This window comes from Monodelphis domestica, chromosome 8 (genome assembly GCF_027887165.1).
Source record: "Monodelphis domestica isolate mMonDom1 chromosome 8, mMonDom1.pri, whole genome shotgun sequence".
Lineage (NCBI taxonomy): Eukaryota > Metazoa > Chordata > Mammalia > Didelphimorphia > Didelphidae > Monodelphis > Monodelphis domestica.
In genome coordinates this window covers 46,719,441-46,745,576 of record NC_077234.1, presented here as the reverse complement: position 1 = coordinate 46,745,576, position 26,136 = coordinate 46,719,441, and the positions used below count along the sequence as shown (strand labels likewise).

The following is a 26,136-nucleotide window of genomic DNA, read 5'->3' as shown; positions in this document are numbered from 1 at the left end:
CAGGAATAATAAATGACAGGATTTGATCCCAGGTCCTTGCACCTTGTGTCAGATTCTCTTGCCCCTGACAGTGTTGATGTTTTGGGGACATTTTGAATAGTTTTAAAATAGTCCTTTAGGGGCAACTGGGTAGCACAGTGGATAGAGAGCCAGGTCTGGTCCAAGGAAGCCCTGGGTTCAGATTTGACCACAGATATTTCCTACTCGTGTGACCCTGAGCAAGTTCCTGAACCCCAAATGCCTAGCTGCTGCTGCTCTTCTGTCTTAAAATGATACTAAAATAGAAGGTAAGAGTTTAAAAAAAGCATAGCTGTATTCAGTAATCATCATATTTCTAAAAAGGTCTATTAAGTCATCTTTAACATAGCTATATGTTAGGTAATTAAAAAACCCCACAGCTGTTTTGACATTCTATATCTTAAGGTTTTGGAGGATTTCCCTCCCAAGATTCAGGCACTGACTCTAAAAGCAGCTCTCTGTAGCCATTGTTTAGACACATCCATTAAGACAGCAGCTGGGCAGATTTCAAGAGCACAAAGTACTACTTAGGAAAAGACTCGTGTCTACACAGCAGCCCATCTCCATCCTTCCCAGGATGTACTCTTAAAATCATAGGGAGTCCTTCTTTGACTTACTTTTCTCCTGAAGTCTTCTCTCTTGAAGGAGTCAGCTACTTCTCATTTAAGAAAAACTTCTTGATGGATGGAGGCCTTTACAATCCATTTCTCTCCAAACTAAAGTGCCCACAGGCTGCCAGAGTCCATATGGCTCCAGCCCCAGCAAAAATCAGGAACTAGCGCTTTCGATTAGAAACCTCAAGATAGTCAGGCTGCCTTTCACAGAACTTGCAGAACTAAGTTTCAGTCTGTGCCTTTTAAGGGGCTGGCTATAGGAAAGAGAGAGCTATTGCACATTGTCATCATGGCCTCATAGCTGCATGTTTGGACACTGGTCTCTAAGGGATCCCCAAACACGCGCCTTTGGTCACCCCCTTCCTATTTGTTCTAGACTCCCTTCCTTCCCCTGAATAAAATTCCTCCTTAGATTTTCAGCTCCAAAGAAGAGAGAAATGCTCAAGACCTCACTTTACCATCTACCTATGGTCCAAAGTGGAGAACAACTGGGCTAAGTCAATGACATTTATGTGGATCAAACACCCAGACAATGTTCTCTTTGTGATACCTGAACCACCTTCCTGCAAAAGTTAATAAAGTCAGAACAGTGCAAATAGAGCCAGATTAATGGCAACAGAAGAAGAACAGATTCCTTAGTGATGCGGAATGGACATTTGGCCAGCCAAGTGTTTTGTGATAAATGTTGTTAGATAGGAGGTTTTCCAATGTATTTGTTTCTCAGAATTTTGGCATGATTGTGGAGGACTTTTTAGATAGAGGAAGTGTAGGTTCTCCCTCCACCTCCCTTACTTTCTAGCTGGTGTCAGAGTGTCATTGGTTGGAGAACCTTCAAGATCTTCCCTTTATTTATTATATTATAATAATATATATTATAAATATATATTTATTCCCTCATCCCTCCAAATGAGGAGATGACCTGTTGAATAAGTAGAATGACTTGTCCAAAATAATGCTTATTGTAAGGGAGCATAGAAAAGATTTGAACTCAAGTCATTTGAGTCCAAATGGAGTAATCTTTGGATTTTAGTGCATAGACATCTTAATTATCAAATGAAGAAAGAGGTTAAACAAAATGGTCTTTTGGTTTATATCCACCTTCACTGTGGGTTGTATTTTTCTTATAAAAATTTTCTTTTCAGGATCATGTTTCAGATAATCTTCTTTCTCCTATATTTTATGTTATTTTCCAATTTACATGTTATTTTTAATAGTCATTTTCTGGCATTTTCCAATCCATGTTCTCTCCCTTCCTCCCCACTCCTAAAGAAGGCAGGTAATAGGATATAGGTTGTCCATATATTATGACATAATATGTATTTCCCTGCTCATCATGTTGTGAAACAAGATACAGATGGCTTACACAACCAAAAAATTCATAGAAGAAATCGAAATCAAATGAAAAACAGCTATTTCAGTCTGCATTCAGACTCTGGCTGTTCCTTCCAGATAATCTTTTGAGTTTACTTTCAAGTTCTACAAATTGCAGCATTATTTGGCATGTCTGTGACCACTTCTGCCTTCCCAGGACATGGAGTCCTTCCAGGAGCATCACAGAAGGTTAGAGCTGTAAGAGACCGTAGAGATCCTCAGATCTCATGTTACAGATGAAGAAGCCTAACTAACTCGTATTGGTGAAGTGTCTTGGTCCAGGTCTCATTGGTAACCAATGGAAGGGTTGACCAGTGATCTTTCCCTATTTCTAAATTCACAAGTGTGCTCCGGGGAGACTTCTAACATCACAAAACCAATTCCAGTATTAACCCATGCTCAAAACACGACGGCTTCTCCTGTACCACTCTGATTCCAGCTTGAACATTCACTTCCTCCTTTATCTTTGTTGTTCTGCCATTACCCTGGTAATATCTTCTTTCTTAAGGTCTAAGGTTGGTTCCTCATTGTACTCATCTCTTCTTATGTATCTGCTCGCTTCTTCCAGAATGGCGCAAATATCCATGCTCAGGGTCCTCCTATAGCCATTCCTTTTATCTGAGGTTTGAACCACTTCTTTGGTCTCAGACAAGTTTACTTACCCTTTTGTTCCTCTGTTTCTTCATTTGTTGAGGGGAAAAAGAAAGTCTCTCCCATTTTAGACAATTCACATTATAGCATACATGCAGTTAATAAAATTATTAGGCACATCCTATGTCAGGAGTATCTCTCATTCTCCTACCTACTAGACCATCTCCTTTCTCTTATTAAAAGGGAAGCAGAAACTTCCCTTGTCCCAAGAGCTCATCTGGATTATATGAGAACCTTTGAAATGTACCTGTCCAGAAATGTGGCAGAATGCCAACATTTTAGCACAGTTTCTGGCACAAAGTTTGCGGTCTGCCTCTCTGTCTCTGTCTCTTTCCCTCTCCCCTCTCCCATCCCCATCCTTACCTTCCATCTTAAAATCAATACAAGGAGCAGTTCCAAGGAGCACTAAAGGCTATGCAGTTGGGGTTAAATACTTTTTAATAGGATCACACAGTAGGAAGTATCTGAGGCCAAATTTGAACCCAGGACCCCCCCTCTCCAGGTTTAGCTCTTTACTATGTGGGGACCATTGAGCCACCAATGGCCCCCACATAGTAGGCTCTTAATAAATGTTGGTTCCTTGAAATGCTCGCAGCTAATGAGTCAGAAAGATAACAAAATTAGGTAATAAGTGCCGAATTCGATCGGTCCCTTTCATACTCATTAGAGAGTAGCTATTATTTGAGATCTATTATGGAGGGGGGAAAGGATTTATTAAGCACCTACTCTGTGCTAGGCACTGCTGTGGATATTATCTCATGAATTAGATTTGCTTTGCTTGACTCCATGAGGGCAGAATTAGGAGCCCTCAGGGACAGGTAGGAGTGGGGGGTTGTACAGAAGTAGATTTTTCACTTGTGAGGAATAATTTCCAATTAGCACGATCCCAAAATAACTTGGGCTTCCTTGGAAGACGATGGGTTTCATCTTCTTGGAAGTCTTTAATTAGACTTTCTAGTGATTTGGGGATGACTTGAACTAGTTGGCCAATGAGGGCTCCTTTCAACTCGTAGCGTTCTGTGATTTTTCTGAATGAGAAATCTTAGGAGGTGGTGGGCTCCCATCGCCGAAGCTTTCTAAGCAGAGGTTAGTGGAGGAGGAGTACAGATTGAATTGAATCCTGAGATGTTGGATATAGGGTAGAGACTACCTTGGGAGATCTATCCTGGGCTCGGTGGAGATAGGTTAGACATTAGACACAATGTCCAGTAGACAGGGTTACAGTCTGTAAGAGGTGGCCCCCAACATCCTTTTCAAGTCTTGAGATTCTATGATTTTGACATTAACCATGGTGTGTATGGTTACGTAGCCCCACCTCTTACAAACCCACAGTAGCAGGAGGGGAAGCCACTTTATAATTTCTTGTTCTTCCCTCCTTTCTTCTCATGGAAACTGGCATGATCCTAGGTCCACCCCCCCCCACTACCCCACTGGGTCCCCCCCCACCCCCAGAACTTTATATGCACATGGTTAGCCCTATTCTCTTTGGATTCAGCTTCTACTAGGAGATAGAGGTACCTAGGTAGTACAGTAGATAGTGGGCCAGCTCTAGAGTCAGGAAGATTCATCTTTCTGAGTTCAAGTCCAGCCTCAGACACTATCTTTGTGATCCTGGGCAAATCACTTCATCCTGTTTGCCTCAGTTTCCTCATCTGTAAAATAAACTGGAGAAGGAAATGGCAAGCCACATCAGTATCTCCACCAAGAAGACCCCAAATGGGTTCACAAAGAGCTAGACACAATTGAACATCTACAGCAAAAATGAGATAAATAGCTTTTTCCAAGGTGTCTTTCTCTCCTCCTTGCCGTCCTCTCTTCCTCAGCCCAGTCTTCAGTCTATTAAGTAGCAATTAAGCCCTAGAAAGTCACCACGTTTTTTGTGGAGCCCGGCTTGGGAAGGGAACACACGAACTGGCCTCACAGCTTCCCTTAAGCCTGCAGGTGTGTTATCAGACTTGACATCTTTGGCCCCCAGCCAGTTCTTACCTCAGCTTTCTTCTCTCACTCCTGTCTTCTAGCCAGTTTAACCCCTTCACCACCATAACCAATTACCTATCGGGAAGCCTGGGAAATGGCATTTTAATATGATGGGTTCCTTTTGTAATTCTATATCTTCTGTGTTTTTAAAAAATAAACATGAATACACATAAAACCCAGTGGAATTGCTTGCTGGCTCCAGGAGGGGGGAGAGAGGAGCAGAGGGACAGAATATGAATCATGTGACCATGGGAAAATATTCTAAATTAATTAATCAACAAAAATGAATAAATGAATGAATAAATAAAAATAAACATCATTCAGAGAGAGAATGTATAGGCTTCATCAGATTGCCCAAGGTAGGAAGTAATATGAGGACTGTGACACAAAAAAAAGATGAAGAAACTGTATTTTAAAGTCCTGTCTCCATTACTGAAGTGTTTTGCCGAAATGGAAGCTTTTCCCTATCGTTCTTAATTCTAATGCCTTCCCTTTGTTTAATATTTCTAATTTATATTGTCTATATCTTGTGTGTGAGGGCAACTGGGTAACCCAGCAGATAGAGTGCTGGATAGAGAGTCAGGAAGACTCATTTTCCCCAAGTTCCAATCTGATCGTAGACACTTACTAACCAGCCAACCCCAGGCAAGTCATTCGACCCTATTTTTGCCTCAGTTTCCTCATCTGTCAAATAAGCTGGAGAAGGAAATGGCAAACCAAATGGGGTCATGCAGAGTCGGATATAACTGAAATGACTGAAAACAAATATCTTGCTTGGATAAAGTTGTTTGCATGATTCTCCCCCATGAATCTGAGTTCACTGAGGACTGAGGACTAGCTTTTGTCTTACTTTGTATTCCCAGGACTTAACCCAGTTTAGGCACTTGGAAAGCATTTATATCGATCGAGTAAAAAAGTTACAAGTCTGGACCCCCAAAACATTCACTATTCGCTACACAGTTTTTAGGGGAGAGCCCTTCGTAAACTGTGATGTGCTCTATAAATACAATGTGCTCTTGTTGTCATTTCTCTTAGCCATGGTACCAATAAAGGGCCGTGACTCTAGCGAGGCTCTGCCTCACTTGCACGACATCTCTGACCTCCTCAAAAACCACAAATTGTTTGAATGTATATTTAGAATTGGAAGCCACGTTAGAGGTCCTTTTAAAGCTTCGATGAATTCTTTTGGTTGCCTGTAATTATTTGTTATGTGGGAGGGCTTTTCTTTAGGAGGAAAGGGCAAGGAGAGTTTGGGAGGAAGGAAGGGGTAGTAATAATGATACCTCCCCCCCAAAAAAGAAGAAGAAGAAATAGCATCAGAGCAGAAGGAAGGCAAAAAAGCAGCCCAGAAAATTGGGGCAATATTGGAACTTCAGAAGAATTTTACTACATACATAAAGTAATCCAGCTGCACAAATAGAGATGAAGGTGTTTATTCTCATGGAAAGGTATGTTGACATTTGTCAAGGTCAGGCTGATAAGGAAGAGAAGTTTTAAACCTAAGAATATTCTTGGTTTAAGAATTATCTAAGACTGTCGTTACCAACATCAATGACAACAATTGGTCTCTTTGGAGACCCTCTTTGTACTTTGGGCCTCAATGGCTTGTATTTGGTCTAATTTGATTTTCTTTCTTCCCTCAATATTTTATAAAGCTCAGTGAAATAGCCTCCTGGCTCACGGTTTGGTCCCAGAAATCCTGAAAGCAGGCACGGTGCTTTGACTGGGAGAAATGGAAGAAGGGTGGACTGTAGGGCCATGTGGGATCATTCTGTCCCATCAGTATTTTCAGATCTAGCTTCCTTTCCTTCCAGGGAGCTTAATTTCCCTTAAAGGCTAGGGTAGCCCAACCCCGTGGCCAGCTAGATTAGTGCTTTCTGTTATTCATTACAGGCTCTCCAAACGATTTCTCCTTTGGGGCAGTGAAAGGGGAAATTGTTTTTCCTGTTATTGCAAGTAGAAAGCCTCCTAATATTCGGGCATCAGAGAAAGACCATGGTCCATTTAGATTACCTGGTTGGAATGCAGTGCCAGTGGGAGGTGGTGCATGGAGGCCAAGGCAGGCACTGAGGGAACACTTTGGTATGAGGATGAACTCGTGTCTCAGGGTCAAGTCCACACTGGATTAGAGAAAAAGTAATCTTGGCTCTTTTCCGGGGCATTGATTTCCCAGAGCTCCCCTGGGCTTTAGGAATTCTGGCTGCTGCTTTTTTTCTGTTTATGACCCAGAGTAGCTGATCATAGAGGTAGATAAACAGTGTGTGAATCTCAAATGAGAGATGGATGTAAAATGTTTTGTTTTAGCATAGCACTCAAGTGAGCTATTTTTTTTTTTGTTAGAAGGAATTGTTCTTGGACACCGATGACTTTTATTTTTCAAACCCTCACCTTCCATCTTAGAATTGATATAAAGGCAACCCCCTCCAAAAAACCCCAAATGTTAAGGGCTAGTTAAGTGACTTGTCCAAGGTGATACAGCTAAGAAGTATCTGAGGCCAGATTTGATGGTTTAATATTCACTGAGCCACCCAGCTGCCCTTCTGATAATTTTTTGATTGAATTCCAAACTCCTCAGTTATTAGGAATCTCTTCTTTACTTTGTAAAGGACACCTGGGTGGCTCAGTGAAGTCCCAAAGATGGGAGGTCCTTGGTTCAATCTAGCCTCAGATACTTCCTAGCTGTGTGACCCTGGGCAAGTCACTTGACTCCCATGCCTAGCCCTTACCACTCTTCTGCCTTCGAACCAATACATAGTATTGATTCTAAGATGGAAGGTAAAGGTTTTTATAAAAAAAATAATAAATGAATTCTTTGTGTTTTGGGGAAGTAGGTAGGTGGCTAGCTAGGTTGTCAAGAAGATTTGAATTCAAATCCAGCCTCAGATACTTCCTTTCTGTGGACCTTGGGCAAGTCACTAAACACTTGCTGCCTTGGTTTCCTCAATTGTAAAATGGGCATAATAATAGTCTCTACATTATAAAGTTGTTGTGAGGATCAAATGAGATATTCATAAATCATTAGCATCACTCTATGAATATCAGGATCAAATGAGAACATATTTGTAAAGTGACATGGGTCGAGGTATATGAATTGTCCTCCTCCAGTGTCTCCCTCCCCTGTGGAATATAAACTCCTTTTCTCTTTCTCCTGAGGATCTAGCACAATGCTGGCTACATCATGGTCCCTGAGTAGTAGCCAGCATTAGGCTTTATGATTTGCAAAATGCTTTGCCGATATTCCATTTGGTCCTCACAGTAAAGGAGGTTGAGGCATTAACATCCCCATTTTAGAAATGAGGAAACTTGAGGCTGGGAGTTCATCTGACTTGGTTGAATCATTCAGAAAGGATGTGTCTGAGGCCAGATGTGAACTCAGCTCATCTCGACTCCAGGCTCTATCCATCGGTGAACGAATGTTGAATTTAAGTGATTTCTTTCTGTTGGGTAGAACAGAGAACATTCTCCATGACTGCCCCCATCCCCATCAGGGCTGTGTCCAGGAATTCATTTCATGCAATCAGAAAGGGTTGCCTCTCCATCCTCCCTTAGAACGGTGGAGTTCGCAATCTGGAAGGAGTAGTTCTTAGAGATTGCGCTGTCCAAACTTCTCCCTCCACGTATGAAGAAATTGGAGTCCATGAGGTAGAAGAAGAATTCTCGTAGAGCCCACGTCTCCTCCTGTGTTCAGTCCAGCATCCTTCCCATTTCTGAGCATATCATTTAATCTTTGCTTTTCTTATGCAACCTCTCACCAGCCAATGGCCAATGATCTCCTTTTTATTAAGGTTCCTTGGCATGGGAAAGGTGAGTTGGACCCAGACCCAGCAGCAGCTGTCCAAGGTTGCCGTAATCTCATTGATGAACCAGTCTTGAAGTATGTATTCATCCATTCACCAAACTGGTTTTTTTCATCAAATTTTCAACTGTGATACTCTAAACCATGAAATATTTATTCTATAATTATATATATATAGAAGAGAATATAATATATTCTATAATTCTATTTAAAAAAGCAAACAAACAAACCTCAACTTCCATCTTGGAATCAGTGCTGTGTATCGGTTCCAAGATAGAAGAGTGGGAAGGACTAGGCAATGAGGGTTAAGTGACTTGTCCAGGGTCACACAGCTGGGAGGTGTCTGAGGCCAGATTTGAACCAGGACCTCCTGTCTCTGCACCTGTTATTAATACGTCATCCCTCCTATACTGGGAGAACCTGCTCAGCATCACATGTATTCCCTGATTGAGAATAGGTGAATAAATGATCATTGAATTAAATAAATGAATAGATGAATAGAAAAGCACTTCTTAAGTGTCCAGGTCTGGAGTCAGCGGCTGTGGGTTCAAATCCCACCGTTGCTACTTATGAGCTTTTGAGCAAGACTCAACGTCTAGTTCTTCATCTCTAAAACAATGAGGTTGGGACCAACGATCTGTATTAATTACTTAACGTGTGCTAAGCACTGAGGTGACAAATAGAAATCAAGGAATTCACTTTGTAATGGAGGGAAGCAACCCACAAAGGTGGGTTCAGAGGCAGGGCGGCAGCTGGAAAGGAGTGCCAGATGGTCCTTTGGATGCATCAGCAAGACAGATGGAATCGAATACAAAGCAATCTGGGGACATTAAACCCACAGACTAGAGAATATTTATCCAATAATACTCTACGCAAAGAGGACTGTGTTCATCTGTGGTCCTTGCCTTAGCCTTCAAGAAGTTTATAGGCTTTCTGGAGAGACAAGACATTTAAGAACCAGAAAATGTGGCAGGATCATATGTAACTGGGGGCAGCTAGATGGAGCAGTAGATCGAGAGCCAGGTTTAGAGACCAGGGATCCTGAGTTCAAATCTGGCCTCAGACACTTTCTCGCTAGGCATGTCCCTTGCAACCCCCATTGCCTAGCCCTTACCACACTTCTGCTTTGGAACCAGTACTCAGTATTGATTCTAAGGGTTAAAAAAAGACCCTTTGTAATGAGGTCCTCTATTATATGCCTCAGATTAATTAACTGAAGATTAGCATATAAGGTGAGGGTCAAAGAAAAAAAATCTGTGAATTGTTGGAACAATAAAGCATATGAATTTGTAAATTCTCTGCCAGTTAAGGCTACTGAAAGATCCAATCTTAGCTAGTATACCTAGTGGGGACGAATTATTAGAAATTGCAGGAACGATGCCTCTTATTATATTTATATTCTAGTGGCTAATGGTTTCTGAATTTCTTTATGATGGGGCAAGTCGGTGGAACGTGGCATCGGGAAGATCTGAGTTCAAATTTGCCTCAGATGCTTACTAGCTGTGTGACCCTGAACAAGTTACTTACCCAGCTTGTCTCAGTTTCCTCTTCTCTGAATTGGGTCTAATGAATTATTACAGGGCTCAGCGAGATACTATTTGTGAAGTACTTTGCATGGTGCTAGACATATAGTAGGTTCTATATAAGTGTTAATTGCTATAAAATTGTCTTCTTTAATTATTTGCAGTCATGAGATAGTGAAGTAATTGCTGAATGAGCAATGATATTGAGATAATTGATTATGTGAATTACAGTCTGCTTTGTTGCCATTTGATTTAGGTGTGGTCTACTCCATATTCTGTATTGACTTTTCTGCATTAAAACTAGTTCCCAAACATACTTTTTTTTTATCAGAACAGGAAAATATCTTGGATTTCCAGATAATTTCAGTCTCTCGCTAATATAAAAATTAATGTTTCACTATGCCAAACAATACTATCTGCATTTTAAGCAAACTCCTTTCTTTACTTACCTATTTCCCCTCAGATTAGATTTTAATGTAGTTATTAATATAAGTATTTCAGCTTTGATATGCACTATGGATTGAACCAGACCACATCAAAGAAATGTTCTGTACTCTTGAATATGCTATATTCCCTTCTTATGTTTGCCCCAAAGGCGTGAACTAAGAACAAGGAATAGGTGGAAATTACAAGAAGGGAAATTTAGGTTTGATGTCAGGAAAATCTTTGAAATAATTAAAATAATTCATAACCTCCAGGAGGTTCCACTTGCATAGAATCAGTGACTACTTAAAAAAAAAAGTTTAATTTAATTTAGAATATTGTTCCATGGTTCCATGATTCTGGTTCTTTCCCTCCCCTCCTTCCACCCCCCTCCCATAGCTGACATGCAGTTCTACTGGGTTTTACATGTATCATTGATCAAAACCTAAATTTCCATATTATTGATATTTGCACCAGGATGTTCATTTCGAGTCTACATCCCCAATCATATCCCCATTGAACCATGTGATCAAGCAGTTGTTTTTCTTCTGTGTTTCTACTCCTACAGTTCTTTCTCTGGCTGTGGAGAGTGTTCTTCCTCATAGATACCTCAGAATTGTCCTGGATTATTGCATTGCTGCTAGTAGAGAAGTCCGTTACATTCAATTGTATCACAGTGTATCAGTCTCTGTGTATAATGTTTTCCTGGTTCTGCTCCTCTTGCTCACATCCATTCCTCGAGGTCATTCCAGTCAGTGACCACTTTTTGATATGTTTAGAGGAAGATTCTTTTTTGCATATGCTTTGGATTAGATGACCACACAGTAAAATTCTTTATGTCTCTTAGTGTTTGTTTTGCTCTTATTTGTGATGTTTAAATTTTTCTTTAAGTTCATATACACCCATTTCCTACAAAACCCCTCTCCTTTTCACAAGTCCATCAGTCAGCAAATAATACTTGAGGCTTTGGGAGAAGATGAGCGAGCAGTGGGGAGAGAGGATTTACAAAGAACAAGGACATAGTTCTTGTCTTTTGGGAGCTTACATTGTGTCAGTGGAAACCATAGGTACATGTAATCATGGAATGGTGAAGATGAAAGAGACTGGAAGGATCATCCAAGTTGCTAATTTCTTTCTTTCCTCAATATATCTCTTCCCATTTCCAATTTGAAGGCATATACATTCAAAACTTATCAGAAACAAGTGAGAAGTTTCAGTTTCCTTCCTTTTTGGTATTCTTGGGAGTAAGAAGAGTGGCTGAAGTTTCATAGGAAATATTTCTTTTTAATTTTTTTAAAGATTATTGTTTTTAAAAATTTATTACAAATTACATGTAATAACAAAATTCCACATAAGTTTTCTGAATTTATATGATCCCAATTTTCTCCCTCTTCTTCCCTACCCTTCCTGGAGCTGGCAAGCAATTCAATTCTGTGTTAAAAATATATTGTCACACAAAATATATTTTGACATTATTCATTTTTATAAGTGAATGACCTCATAAAATGAAAACCTCAAAACATATGCCCAAATATACAAGTGATAAATTGTATGCTTTCATCTGCATTTTTATTTCAACAGTTCTTTTTGTGGAGGTGGATAGCATTCTATGTCATAAGTCTTTCAGAATTGTCCTGGATCATTGTATTCCTGATAGTAGCTAAATCTATCACACTTGATCATTCCACAATATTGCTGTAACTGTGTACCATAGGAAATATTTAAGAATTTATGCCAGTAGAGAGGAAGTTTTACATCATGAAATTCTCTAATACACTTTAGACCAGGGGGTATTAACTTTTTTTGGTATCATGGACACCTTTAATAATCTGATGAACTTTATGGATGTCTTCTGAGAATAATTTTTAAATACATAAATAAAGCAGATGAGTCTACAGAGGAAACCAGTTATTTGAAAAACAACTGAAATATATATATATATATAGTTCAATATATCAAATATATATAAATCAAATATTTATTTACACACATTTTTAAAACAATCTAAGTTCACAGACCCCAAGTTAAGAATGTCTGTTTCTGGCATTATGAATCAAACACCTCTGTTCTTCCAGCTTATGGCTGGAGGAAGTATTAAAGACGACCTTTAATATTTTATGAAAAAATATGAGTCCCTTTGATCTGTGTTCTGGTGGGAGGTAAATGATGGTTATCTACATCTCTTGATACTACTAATTTGAGGATTAATGTTGTTTGGGGAGTAAGATTTCCATCTGGCTTATTGTTTTCCTTTGATTTCATCAGCTTAGAATAGAATATAAATAATATATCCTAGAAAGCAATTGAAAATGCTAGTCATAGTCTTCATCCATCCACTCTTTTATTCAACAAGACTTTCTTAAAAAGCTTTGGGGACCCAAACATAAAAAGTCAAACAAAACTTGGTCTTATATACCAACCTCAGGTGATATAGTTCTAGAAAAGTTGCCTATTTGTACCATGGCAGCCAGGAAATGCTTGATGAAAAATTGCAAACTAGTCACACAATTGAAGAATGGTGATTCAGAGGATCTTTGTGTTAATCTGTTAGTCTGCATAAAATAGATGTTTGGATTCCTTGTATGGTTTCCTAGACAGATAATTAATTGATCAGAGAATGTTAGAGCTGGGTAGGACCTTAGAGATCACTTCCAAACTTTCCCCTCTTTGGGTTAGGAAAACGAGCCAGTTTTCCTTTTACTTTGTGTCCCTACTGCTTCTTGTGATGCTTTTTTTTTTTTTGATGATGCATTTTTTTTTTAAATTTTCCAGGTTATATATACAGTTTTTAATCATTGTTTCCTGGTATTTTGTGATAAATGTTCTCACCCTCCACCTTTCCCTGAGTCCTCAGGTAATACATAATAATATAATTGCCATATAATACATATTTCCACGCTCATCATGTTGTGAAAGAAGATACATATCGCTTATACTAGAGAAAAATTAATAGAGGAAATAAAATGAAAGATGGCATGCTTCCATCTACATTTGGACTCCATCATTTTCTTCAAGGGCAGTTGATAGCTTTAGTGCTTAATGATAGATTGACCAGGGGGGGCTGGTCTCCACAGGTGACTTGCCCAAGGTCAATCCCATACTGCTACTCCATTTGTAATCCTTTGTGGCTTACACTATGCTCTTTCTTTAAGGAGTTCAAAATGTAAATAATGGTTTATATGAAAATTATTAGTCTTAGAAGGCAATGTATTCAAATATCAGAAATAAAGCTTTATCAGAAAAGCTAATCAGAAAGACCTGAGTTCCATTTCTGCCTCTGATAGAAACTGGCTATGTGATCCTGGTCAAATCACTTAATCTTTCAGTGCTCCAAGAATCCTTCTTAAGAGACTATAAATTATAGAGAAGATGTTAGCCTGCCTGCCTGCCCCAGCCGATGGAGTTTTGTAATTTGGGAGTTCCCCATAGTAATAAAATCAGTCTCCACCCCTTCTCCCTCTCTTGACTTTTCACTTCACTAGTCACATTTGCTCTTTTGTTTTTACCTGATCTCAGGCCCTAAAGTTCTCTTGATTGTGAGTTAGAGACAGCTCTCGGGCTTTCCCCTTGTTCCTTGGGTACTCCATTTAAGTGTCTGATCCTGGTGACAGATGCATGACTCATGTATTCTTTCCTTCTTGAAAAAATCAGCCATTGCCTGTTCTTCTCAGGACTTTCTCCTCTAGAAAGAGCTACCCAGAGAGGTGATTTGCTTTGGATTTCATATTTGTTTTTTCCTTTGAAGAATAGGATTGGAAAACAGCAGCGATAAAATATCGCCACCTTCTGTTAGGTGAAGCAAGTAACAGCTTGTGAAATGAATTGACTTCATTGTTGCATACATTTCTTTAAAATGTATTGTAGAGCCTGAAAATTGTAGGTCAGAGAAAGAAACTTTGAAGCATCCTCTGCCCCAACCCTCTCCTTCCTGTGAAGCAATGTCCCGCTAAATTCCATAGGAAAGAAAACTCTGAGATTGCTTTTGCCTTATTTTACTTTTAAATGTATTATTTTGATCATGATCTTTTTTCTCCTCGTCTTCCTCTCCTTCCCTTTGCAGGGAACCATCCTTAACAACAAAGATGAAAGAATAAAAGGAAAAAAAGAACATATATTTAACATAACTCATTATTACAGTGAAAATCATTGTATGTTGTATGCAGTGTTTAACATCCTTGTATTTCTTCCCATCCCACCTCTGTAAAGAGATATTTTCTCCTCTTGCTCTTCTTTGGGGTCAAGTTTTTTTTTTCCTTTGCAATCATTTGCATTTATTAGAATCATTTTATAAGGCTTAAACCTGAGAGCTTGTTAGCAAAATTGGAGAAAGGTCAGTCAAAGCTCAAACTAAAGACTTAGCTGTATAGAAGATAACTCTGTGGACATCATTTAAGTGATTCTGGCCTCCCTTTTTAAAGGCTCGTTGTTCTTTGCGTTAAATGTACATCTGGCTCTTAAACAGTATTCCAGGATTTTCAACATAGAAAACAAGTCTTGGGTTTATAGTATTAGATACCATAGGAGCCATCGGTGTAATGCTCCAGTGTGATTGCTGCTGCCTTGGACTTGGCTCTTGGGGATGCTTAATAGTTCTATGTCATCTAAATCACCAGGTATTGATTACAGTTATTGTTAGGTACGAGATGCTGAAAATAGAGATCAAACAGTCTCCATGTTCGGGAACCTTATTTTCTATTAGAGTGTGACAGACTTCTTAGACAACTAAGTAGTACCATAGTGCCCAGAGCACTGGTCCTGGAGTCAGGAAGACTCATCTCCCTGAGTTCAAATCTAGTCTCCTCCAGCTTTATTAGCTGTGTAACCCTGGGCAAGTCACTTAATCCTGCTGGCCTTGATTTCCTCATCTGTAAAAAGAGCTGGAGAAGGAAATAACAAAATACTACAGTATCTTTGCCAAGAAAACCCCAAATGGACTCACAAAGAGTTGGGTGCAACTCAACAACAAGCAAAAGCAACTGTCATAAAGTTAAACTCTATGAAGTTTAGTACTGTGTTTAATTTTTTTTTTTAGCTTCTGCTCTTCCATTCTCCTCCCTCTCCCTTCTCTAGGACAATGGTCTGTACAGAGAAGGCAGTTAATAAAGATTGATTGTGTTCGGCAAACTGTTCAAAATTCTGGCCGACTCCCATTAGGAGAAGAGAAGTTAGAGGCTTTGTTAATGGGCTATTTCCTCATCTCTAATATGGACATCCAAATATCTTGCTCTTCCTGCTTCATGGAATCACTCAAGTACTGAAAGAGCCTTGAAGTACCTTGGAGATTTATTGTTCTTCTTTTCATCAGTATGAATGTGGGAAGTTTTGTTTATTAGTGAGTGGAATCACTGAGCTAGGTCCCCCGAAATGGGAATTTAGATGAAAGTATTTTTTCTTTAAATTATTTTTTTCACTTATTTTTTCCAATATTTCATGTAAAAGAAGTTTCCAACTTTTTTCCATTCTTTTTTCTATCATTCCAAACACACTTCCATTTTGGTCATTGTTGTAAGAGCATGCTCATACAAAACCAAAACCACAAAATAAAGCTGTACATCCACTGATGGAAGAGTTAGCATGCTTTGCTCTATATCCATCTGACCCAACAGTTTGGTTTTTTGTTGTTGTTTTTTTCTGGAGGTAGATAGCATTTCCCCCTCATAAATCTTTCAGGATTGTCCCAGATCATTGCATTGCTGAAAGTAGCCATGTTTTTACAATTGGTCATTATACAATATTGCTGTTGCTATGAACAAATGTTCTGCTTATTTCATTCTGCATCAAATCCTGCAGATCTATCCAGGTTTTTTTGGAAATCATCCTGCTTGTCATTTCTTATAGCACAATCATATTGCATTACTAACAAAAACACAAATTTGTTCAGTCGTTCCCTAAATAATGGATTTCCCCTCTATTTCCAATTCTTTACCACCACAGAAAGAGCTGCTCTAAATACTTTTGAACAAGTAGGTCCTTTCTCCTTTTTTATTATCTCTTTAGGATACAGATGTGTAGTGGTATCACAGGAACAAAAAGTATGCACAGTTTTGTCTCCCTTTGGATATAACTCCAAATTGTCCTCCAGAATGGTGGGATGAGTTTATATCTCGACCAGCAATGCAATAGTGTCTCAATTTTACCACAATCCCCTCCAACATTTACCACTTTCCTTTACTGCCATATCGGCCAATCCGATAGGTATGAGGTGGTACCTTAGCATTGCTTTAAATTGTATTTATCTCATTGAGAGTGATTTAGAATTTTTCATATGATTATTAATAGCTTTGACTTCTTCATTTGAAAATTGCATGTTCATATCCTTTGATCATTTGTCAATTGGGGAATGGCTTGTTTTCTTACAGCTTCTTATGAGATTTGAGAAATGAGACTTTTATCAGAGAATTTTGTCATAGAAAATTTTTATTCACCACAAACAAAATTATTCATTTCACATCTTATAATGCGCGCTCTCTCTCTCATTTAATAATAAATTCTTTCCTTCTCCATAGATCTGATGAGTAAATTATTACATGTTCTCCTAATTAACTTTTGGTATCACCATTTTTATCTAAATCATATACCCATTTTGATATATCTTACTGTACAGGGTGTGAGATATCAGTCTAAAACTAGTTTCTGCCATATTATTTTCCAGTTTTCCTAGTTTTTGTTAAACAGTGAGTTCTTATCCCCAAAGCTAGGGACTTTGGATTTATCTTATATTTATCCCTATATATTGGGTATCTCATTTCTTCTATTGATCTAACATTCTGTTTCTTAGCTAGTATTAGACTGTTTTGATTATTATTGCTTTATAGTGCAGTTTGAGATCTGGTACTGCTGGACCCACCTTCCTTCACATTTTTTTATTAATTCCTTGATATTTTTGACCTTTTGTTCTTCCCTATCATTTTGTTATTATTTTTTCTAGTTCTGTAAAATAATTATGTGGTAGTTTGATTGGTATGGCACTGAAGAAGTAAATTAATTTGGGTAGAATTGTCATTTTATTGTATAAGCTCAGCCTACCCATGAACAATTAATATTTCTCCATTTGCTTAGATCTGACGTGATATGTGTGAAAAGTGTTTTGTAATCGTGTTCATATAATTCCTGTGTTTTTCTTGGCAAATAGATTCCTGTTTTTTTCATATTATCTAGTTATTTTAAATTAAATTTCTCTTTCTGTCTCTTGCTGCTGAACTTTCTTAGTAATATACAGAAATGCTGATGACTTATGTGGATATATTTTGCATCATACAACTTTACTAAATGATTTCAACTTGTTTTTTAGTTGATTCCCTAGGATTCTCTAAGTATACCCTCCTACCATCTGCTGAGAGTAATAGGTGACTTTCCTTATTCCTTACTCTAATTCCTTCAATTTCCTTTTCATTTCTTATTGCTAAACCTATTATTTCCATCACAATTTTAAATAAGAGTGGTGATAATGGGCATCCTTGCTTCACTTCTATCTTATTGGGAAGACTCCTACCTTCTTACCATTGCAGATGATACTTGTTAATGGTTGACTATAGTCATTTCATTAGTTTTTTTTTTTGGTTTATTAGAACATCATTTGTCTAATAAATTGAGCATTAGTATTTATTACAAGGAATGAGAGAAAAAAAGTGCCCAACAATGATATTGATCAGCACCTACTATAAAAGGAATAGCCGTGAAGGAAGTCACTCTGTAACCCCCAGTTCCCTTCAGTGGGTAAGAAGGAGGAGGATGAGAACAGGACCCTCTTGAGGGACTCACGCTAGATTGTTTCAGCTTCGTAACAATCTCTCTTAATCTCCTTTACTTCAGAGAAAATGTATTTCTCTTGGCTAAGGCTTTGTGTGAGAAGGTATGCTTTGATTTTTTTAGAATGCTTTAACTTCATTTTTTCTCAATTACCTGAAAAAAATCAATTTTTGACATTCTTTTTTTTGTTAAACCCGTGCCTTCTGTGTATTGATTTGAATGCAGAAGAGAGATACGGCGTAGGAGTAGGGATTAATGACTTTCTCGGGGTTACCTCCTTAAGAAGGCAAGCTCTTTGATATGACAAATACGATCATGCAAAACACATTTCCATATGAGCCATGTTGCAAAAGAGAACAAAAAAGAAAGAAAAAGTAAAAGAAAAAATTGGCTTCATTCAGCATTCTCTGGAGGTGGATAGCATTTTTCTTCAGGAGTCCTTTGTAGTTGGCTTGAATCACAGTTATCGTCCCACAATAGTACTGCCACTGTGAACAATAATCTCCTGGCTCTGCTTACTTTGTATCAGTTCATAGAAATCTTTCCAGATTTTTCTCAAAGCATCCTGCTCATCATTTCTTAGAGCAGAAGAGTATTCCATCGCCATCACATACCACAATCTGGTCAGCCATGATGGGCATCCCCTCAGTTTCCAGTTTTTTTCCGCCACAAAACATAGAGCTCCTAGAAATATTTTTGTGTAAATAGGACCTTAACTTCTGCTTGCCCGAGTTTTCCTCAATATAATAGGGATAATAATAGCGGCCACCTTCTGGGGTCATTTCGAGGATCCAGTGAAAAAAAAGATTAGTGAAGTGCTGACAGGATGCCTGCCCCTTCCTTCCTTCTTCTGGAGCCCCAAATGGCAATGTGCAGGACCTGTGTGGAGCACTTAAGTTCTTCCCCACTGTACAGGAAGCTGTTTTGATGGTCTCTTTTGTTTTGATTCTGTCTTTTCAAGCATAAATGACTGAGAATCTGTGTTCCTTTGTTTGAGGAAATGAAGCTCTTTGTTAGAAGTAATTCAGGTCAAGGAGCCCCAAGGTAACACAGTAGATAGAAAGCCAGGCTTGAAGTCTGGAGGTCCTCAGTTCAAAATTGACCCCAGATGCTTTGCATCTATGTGACTCTGGGCAAGTCACTTAATCCCGTTTGCTTAGCTCTTGCCACTTTGCTCTCTTAGAATGAATATGTATTAATTTAATTCATTAATGCTTAGAAAGAAGGTGCAGATTTTAGGAGAAAAAGAAGAAATTATTCAGGTTAAAATGTCAGTGGTTCACAGTTAGAGAACTGCATGACTTAATGTAAGATGGGACCTTTGGACTCTCCAAGTCCAAGCCTCTCATTTTACAACGACGGAATCATAAAGGAAGATGCTTGTAATGGCTCATCAAGACTATAGTATTCTTTAGAAGAATTAATGCAAGAAAATGAAGATTTTCTGAATGTTCCCATGGTCGGAGTAAGTGGTGTGACTTAGTAACTCTTCCGTAAGAGAACTTAGGGATTGAGGGTGAGATGTGTGATTTCACTGATACAGAGAATTCCCTGATGAGGTAACACCCCCCACTCCCCCATCACCAAAGGAGGTTCCCATCTTCTCTTCAACTTAGGATCGTAAAGTGTTGCTTAGAGTACTATGAGATTGGTCAAGGTCACGAAGCCAATATATGTCAGAGGCAGGACTTGAGCCAGGTTTTCTTGACTCTGAGATCAGTTTTGTATCTACTAAGTCATGCCACCATCACTAGACCTTATACTTGGGAAACGGAATTAACTTTGGAGATCGCATTTTACTATTAGAGGAAATTGTGTATAATGTGGTAGTTTTCCTTCTGAAACAAGTATTTGCTATTTCTGGGGCTTAAATCCATAGTCAAAATACTCCCCCATAGGTCCTTCACTGGCTATGTCTTCATTTCTTGCCTCATTTACTTTTCATGTTCCTGGAAGTAAAACAGTCTACAGTAACCCTGTAAGCTTGCCACACTTCTGCAGTTAAGAAAGGAGGGGGCAGGGTGCCAGAGAACAAGGAGTGTTCATTGAAAAAAAAAGACTCTGTTGAGCAATTTCCCAAATCAGCTGGTGCTATTGTCTTGCCTATACTTCTGTCAGAATGAATGATCACAGGACATTCGCTATCTTCCCTCTCATATCTTATTGGATAGAATACAAACTCCTTATTGGTAGAGATCTAGCCCAGTGACCTCCAAATCAGAAGGCCAGTTCTACTCACATCCATATTCTTTGCTAAATCTCTCCACTTGTACCTTATTCTCTCTAATATGTCCTTACCCCCTCTAATCTAGATTACTGCAACTGCCTCCTACTTGTTTCTCCTACCCTTCTCTGATCCAGGAGCTTCCCAAAGCCCATGTTCAGAAATAGGAGGCTTCCCATTGCCTGGAAGTTTTTCAGGTCTTCTATAATCTGGCTCCAACCCAACTTTCCACTCTTATTTCCCCATTCTCCTCTGTAGTATTCTGCTTGTTTGTCAGACCAGATCAAAGCTACTCCACATCTGAGCTCATATCTAAATAGCTCCCATTCCCATGTGTTCCTAAAAGTTAATCGCCATGCTTGTAGCATCTTCTTCTTCCTCCTCCTCTTCCTTCTCCTTCCCCACATCCTTCAAGGTTCCATTCCTCCTTCAATGCAAAGATTCTTTCCTTCCCCTGTTCTAGACAAAGAACCACAAATAAAGGGGACTTGAGGAGATCAGTCCAGGCTAGCTGTTTTCTCCACCTTAGGTCAAAATAATAGACTTGAGTTGCCATGGCTGCCAGCCCGCACACCCTTCCACAACAGGAGGACCAGGTGAAAGAGTGATGATAGCTCAGTATTGCCCTCAACCCAGCTCCTCCCCAGGACTGGCCTCTGGTAGAAGCCAAAAGCATCACCAAGAATCACAGTCATATTTTGTTAGCATGAACCCATGTTGACTACGTTCGTGCCTTTCTCTTTCTCTTTCTGTGGCATCCTTTGAATGATTTCTCTTCTTCTTGAACCATCTCCCTGGGTTTTCAGCAGTCATAGAGGCAGGCTTATGTCTCATGTCAAGTAAGTACTTTCTTCATGCTGAAAGGTTTCTTGAGCGTGAATTCTGTAGGCGGGAGATTAGTGGCTCCATCTTTACGGAGGACAGAAAGCACACAGATTAGGGCTCAGATCATCCTCTCCTTGAAGAGGCTAAGGCAAATGAAAATGAAATCCAATTTGGGTGGGCGGCTGCTTTTCTCAAGGGATTAGATCTAACAGTCACTAACAAGCTGTAAGGGAGAAGCGGTTTATCCAGGCAACCAGGAAGCATCCATTAGAGAATTTTGCTGAATAGCTATTAGGCCAACTCCCTCCAAGCATATCCAATTGTTCACAAGGGTGTTCATCTTCATCAGCTGAGCTGAAGAAGCTCCGCAGTCAGTGCTTCTAAATGACTGTTGATTCGATGACAGAATTCGCGGAGTTCTGTTTTTGACCCAAACCACTTCTCGTAGTAAGTTTTGTAAGACAAGCCAGATGTCCAGAATGAGGAGGGAAAGTGGTCCAAAGACATGTGGCGGATTGGCCAATTTAAGCCCCCAAGCCCCCTCCCAGACACACGCAAACAGATATTGACACGCAAACAGATATTCACAGAGAGTAGCAGAACTAAGAATCTTTGAGTGCTTCTGGCTTACAAGAGTCTTATTTGCAGCGATCAGTGTTAAAGCAGCTTATAGCACATTTAAATCCATTTTTTTCAATTAAGCCATGGAAATGATAGTCAGGGATCTTGGCGGTGATGAAAGCGGCCCTGTGCTTCTTTAACAGACTGTTATCCACTGTTTAAAGATTCTTCTTAGGGCAGTAATGATACAGGAGACCTGAGTTCTAGTCTCAGTTGGGTCACTCATTACTCAGTCAGGCAGTGATAATACAAGGTCTCTTTTCTTACAAAGTGTTCACATTTCCATTTTATAGTCAAGGCTAAATGGCCTTGCCCATGGTCTTACCATCTATGTAAAGAAGAGATATAAATTCAGACCTTCTAACTCCATCTCTCTTAAATATGGCGCTAGGTCTTCTTGGGCATTGTCATGACTAGATGATATTTAAAACAACAAAAACAGTAATAGCAATGGCTCACATTTATATAGTGCCTACTGTGTGCAGTGTATAGTTATCTCATTTGATCTTCACCACAACCCTGGGAAATAAGGTATTTTTATTATCCCCATTTTAGGGATGAATAAACTAAGACGAACAGATGTGAAATGACTTGTTCAGGGTCACATTTTGACTATAAAATTGCATAAATTTAGGGGATAGCTAGGTGGCTCAGTGGACAGAGAGCAGGGCCTGGAGATGGGAGGTCCTAGGTTCAAATTAGGCCCAGATACTTCTAGCTGGGTGACCCTGGGCAAATCACTTAACCCTCCATTGCCTAGCCCTTATAGCTCATCTGCCTTAGAACCAATACAAAGAATTGATTCTAAGACAAAGGTAGGAATTTTTAAAAAGGGGGGAAGAAGTTAGAGATAGAAGGTACGAGTTTGGTTTTGTTTCTATGTAGGAATTTTTGTGTACTAATAAAGAGAATAAAGCCAAGTTGTCCAAAAACTTACTAATGGGTTTTAAATTATTGCCATGGGAATTCTGTAGGACACTCTGCTCTCCCTTTTCTTTTGGGCTCTTCCAGTAACATCTGTCATCATAACAGAGCTTCCTGTTGTCCTCAGGAAAATGAAGAAATAGGAGTAGGTGCTCTCTGAGGAGCCTTCTAGCTAGAAATCTGTTAGCATAGATCATCTTAAACCTTTTCTTCAAGCTGGTCTTTAAATGTCATTCTTTCTTTCTTTTTTAAATTAAAAAAAATCCTTACCTTTTATCTTAGAAGCAATACAAGTATAGTTTCCAGGGCAGAAGAACAATAAAGGGCTAGGCAGTTGGGGTTCAGGGTCACACAGCTAGGAAGTATCTGAGATCACATTTGAACTCAGGACCTCCTGTCTCCAGGCCTGGCTCTTTATCTACTGAGCCACCTAGCTGCCCCTTTAAATGACGTTTTTAACTCCCTTTAGTTTTCGTATCCTCAGTCCTAAAATATCATTCATTCAGAACTTCCTGGACAAAGGTCTGAAGTTGGTCCTAGGACTGAAAGTCTGTCCTTGCAATAAAAGGGCTTAAATATTGCATATATGATCAATATATGATCCCTTACTGGGAGTTCTGTTTAATCTTGCCACTCTGAACCATCCTCATGCCTGCCCTTTGTGTATCACAATGTGTGTGCAACTCAGCATGATGCTAGTTCCTGTGGGATGAGAAATTGTCAGCTTAAGGAGTTTATAATCTCCTGTTAGCACTTTTAAAAGGACATTGTACAAAGGTGAAATAATCTTGGCCTTCTGACATCATTCACTACCCATATGGTTCGAGAAACTTTATTCTCAATCAATGACGATAATAAAAGTAAATTTAGGCTGTGGAATTTTATCACTCTAATTATAAGGGAGGAGGGAAGAGGAGACAGATGTTTTAGACTAATCCATCAGCTATGGTAAAAAAAATCCACATTTTTAATGCAATAATTCATCTGTGTGTTCCCATGGGCATGTATGTATAGATCTCCAAGACCCTTTTTCTTTGAGAAAATTGCTTGCAATATTTAAGCCCTTTTATTGCAAGGACAGGCTTCCAGTCCTAGGACCACTCCAGATCTTTGTCCAGGAAGCTCTGATTGAAGGTATCAGACATGTGATTGTTGCCTTGTGGTTGCCATGGAGACTGCCAGAGGTGGGGGTACCTACCCTTTCTGTTTTCTCTCAGGTCATCTTCACAGCAAGTGATGATTCTTTTTCAATCCTAAGGAAAACATTTGTGGTTTCTAGTTATTCTTTAATTCTTTTCAGAAATCATTTATAGTGTCATCTTTTGTTTTTACAACACTCACATTTCCACCTGTAATCTTCCCTTCCCCTTTCGAAGAGGACCATCTCATATATCAAAGAATCTTTTTTTTTTCCAAAGGAAAATGGGAAGAAAAGAAAAAATAATCAGCTAACCGATCAACATTTTGAAAAAAAAATTGAAAGTAATGCAATGTGCCACGCATGGTGGTACATACCTATTATCATGATGCTAGGGACACTGAGGTTAAAGTATTTATTACTTGAGCTTAGAGCTGTGATCGAGCAAAAACCAATGTAGTAACTGATCTAAGCTCTGAACCAATTTGGGGGGTTGGCCTGGCAGTGGAGGATCACCAGGTTGCCTGAGGAAAATCACTCTGGTTTGTAAAAATGAACCAGATGGAAGTGGTCTGTGGTACTTTAAACCTACTCGAAAACAAGGGGATAAAGATAGATAGGACGGATGGATGGATGGACGAACGAACAGACGGATGAATGGACAGACAGAGATATAGGCAGATGAGGGAAAAAGAAGGGGGAAGGGAGAAAGAGAGAGAGAGAGAGACAGAGATAGAGACAGAGACAGAGACTTATTTGAAAAAATACCTACTATATATATATATAGTAGGTATTTTTTATATATATATTTTTATATATATATATTTATATATTTTTTATATATAATATATATATTATATTATATATATTTATAATATATATATATATTAGTATTTCATACCTATGAATCTCCTAACTAGGCAGAGGACTTTCTTCTTTTTTCCATTAAAAATCTAGAAGACCTGATACACATTTAACCAACCTGATTTTAAAAGGACAACCCCCCCCCAACAAAATAGCAAATACAAGATGAAATTATAAGCAACCCCACAAGAAACTTTTGAAACTGTAAGATAATTAAACCAAGCAAAAATCAAATAGAGATCATAAGTAATTCTCAGAGAAATATAGAGCACTTTAAAGGAAATATCAAAAGCAGGGGAGAAAGAGTATTTCTTTTTACCCTTACCTTCTGTCTTAGAATCAATATTGGAAGTTTCTTAGTTCAGATTTGAACCCAGGACCTCCCATCTCTGGGTCTGGCTTTTCATCCACTGAGTCACTCAGCTTCCCCACCCCCACCCCTATCTTCTGGATTGATATTTGTTTACAGTAGAATCTATCAACTTTATAAAACAATAGAAATATTATACAAATTGCTCTAAAAATTTGAGATAAAAGCACTGTACCAGACTCCATTTATAAGTAGTACCAGTACCTAAACCTTATAAAATAGAGAAGGATAACCTAAATTAGAAATAAAATTCTGCCAAACCGACTACAGCAATTCATTCAAGAAATTATTCACAGTGATCAAGTTGAATATCTGCTAGCAGCAATACCCGGATGACCCCAACATTAAGAAAGCAATCAATATAAATCAGTCACCTTGGAACAAAACAATAAAAAAATCCAAAGTCTTTTGAGTTTAGATAAGGAAACTCGTATCTTCACATGTCAGATTATTTGATTTCTGTGGTTGATATGAAAGGGGAAGTGTTGGTTAATGGCTGCGGGGGTTCAAGTCCTGTCCTGGCACATTCTGGCTGAATGATTCAAGGGGCAGTGGTTAGGTCCATTTCCTACATTCTCTGGAACTTAGAGGGAGAATTACTCAGGTTCAATGCCTGCCTCTTTCAGTCCTCCTTTGTTCCCCTTTCCCAAAAGAAAAAAGCTGAAAGGTATCTAAATTGCACTGGAGATCATGCAAAGGGCAGGTTTTCCTTCCCTCCATAAGGAATGTTTTTTACTCACAAGCTAAAAAAGGGCATTGACAGAAAAACTTAAACAAGAATTAGTAACTGTGATATTCTCCTGAGTGAGAGTAGTTGATTCCTTAATATATGGAGATTCTGAAATAGAGGAGGAGGGGGAAAAGGCTGAAGGGATTGGTTTTTCTCCTCCGTTACATATGGGGAGAAGTATTTGGGGGTTCCAGAAGGAAGATGGGTCTCAGCTGCACAGGCTCTTTGCTCCCCCTCCCAGAAAAATACCTTCCCTCTTCCTTTCCCAGACTGGAAGTGCCCCCTCCTGTCTGTTGGCTTTCAAAGTTCCAGGCAGCT

General features: G+C 39.0%; 2 protein-coding genes and 1 long non-coding RNA gene across 4 annotated transcripts in view; 1 reads left to right on the top strand and 2 right to left on the bottom strand.

The window, feature by feature from the left end:
- The window catches only part of P2RY14 (purinergic receptor P2Y14), a 50,466-nt gene extending 49,397 nt beyond the window's left edge, over positions 1-1,069 (bottom strand). For both annotated transcript variants that reach the window (XM_056807763.1, XM_056807765.1), the window contains exon 1: positions 636-1,069. The gene's annotated coding sequence lies outside the window, so the exon portion shown is untranslated. The remainder of the gene's footprint in view (positions 1-635) is intronic.
- The window catches only part of MED12L (mediator complex subunit 12L), a 625,295-nt gene that overhangs the window by 425,640 nt on the left and 173,519 nt on the right, over positions 1-26,136 (top strand).
- LOC103104156 (uncharacterized) lies at positions 23,541-26,078 on the bottom strand. Its single transcript, XR_471911.3, has 3 exons — positions 25,463-26,078; positions 24,058-24,117; positions 23,541-23,969 (listed from the first exon to the last, which is right to left on the bottom strand). It is a non-coding gene; the product is annotated as an uncharacterized LOC103104156 (long non-coding RNA).